This window comes from Arachis duranensis, chromosome 9, assembly GCF_000817695.3.
Source record: "Arachis duranensis cultivar V14167 chromosome 9, aradu.V14167.gnm2.J7QH, whole genome shotgun sequence".
In the NCBI taxonomy this organism is placed as follows: domain Eukaryota; kingdom Viridiplantae; phylum Streptophyta; class Magnoliopsida; order Fabales; family Fabaceae; genus Arachis; species Arachis duranensis.
Window position 1 is genome coordinate 71,487,316 of NC_029780.3, and position 1,093 is coordinate 71,488,408.

The window sequence follows — 1,093 nt, forward strand, 5'->3', positions numbered from 1 at the left end:
CTCATCAGAGCTCATGAATGGCAGAAGTAAGTCCAATGGAACCTCTATGGCCTCATTTTGAGCCTCAGATTCCCATGGTTCCTCATTAGGGAACTCCTTGGAGGTCAATGGACGTCCAGTGAGGCCTTCCTCAGTGGCGTTCACTGCCTCTTCTCCTTCCCAAAATTCGGCCATGTTGATGACCTTGCACTCTCCTTTTGGATTCTCTTCTGTATTGCTCGGAAGAGTACTAGGAGGGAGTTCAGTAATTTTCTTGCTCAGCTGACCCACTTGTCCTTCCAAATTTCTGATGGAGGACCTTGTTTCAGTCATGAAACTTTGAGTGGTTTTGATCAGATCAGAGACCATGGTTGCTAAGTCAGAGTTATTCTGCTTAGAACTTGATTAGATCAGAGACCATGGTTGCTAAGTCAGAGGTGTTCTTCTTAGAACTCTCTGTCTGTTGCTGAGAAGATGATGGAAAAGGCTTGCTATTGCTAAACCTGTTTCTTCCATCATTATTGTTGTTGAAACCTTGTTGAGGTCTCTGTTGATCCTTCCATGAGAGATTTGGATGATTTCTCCATGAATGATTATAGGTGTTTCCATAGGGTTCTCCCATGTAATTCACCTCTTCCATCGAAGGGTTCTCAGGATCATAAGCTTCTTCCTCAGATGAAGCCTCCTTAGTACTACCTGGTGCATTTTGCATTCCAAACAGATTTTGAGAAATCATATTGACTTGCTGAGTCAATATTTTGTTCTGAGCCAGTATGGCATTCAGAGTGTCAATCTCAAGAACTCCTTTCTTCTGATTAGTCCCATTGTTCACAGGATTCCTTTCAGAAGTGTACATGAATTGGTTATTTGCAACCATTTCAATCAGCTCTTGAGCCTCAGTAGGCGTCTTCTTCAGATGAAGAGATCCTCCAGCAGAGCTATCCAAAGACATCTTGGACAGTTCAGACAGACCATCATAGAAAATACCTATGATACTCCTTTCAGAAAGCATATCAGAGGGACATTTTCTGATTAATTGTTTGTATCTTTCCCAAGCTTCATAGAGGGATTCTCCTTCCTTCTGTCTGAAGGTTTGGACTTCCACTATAAGCTT

General features: G+C 42.4%; 1 non-coding gene across 1 annotated transcript; it reads left to right on the top strand.

Moving 5' to 3' along the window:
• The first annotated feature begins 985 nt into the window (after positions 1–985).
• On the top strand, positions 986–1,093 carry LOC127741781 (small nucleolar RNA R71). The gene has a single exon (XR_008002986.1). It is a non-coding gene; the product is annotated as a small nucleolar RNA R71 (small nucleolar RNA).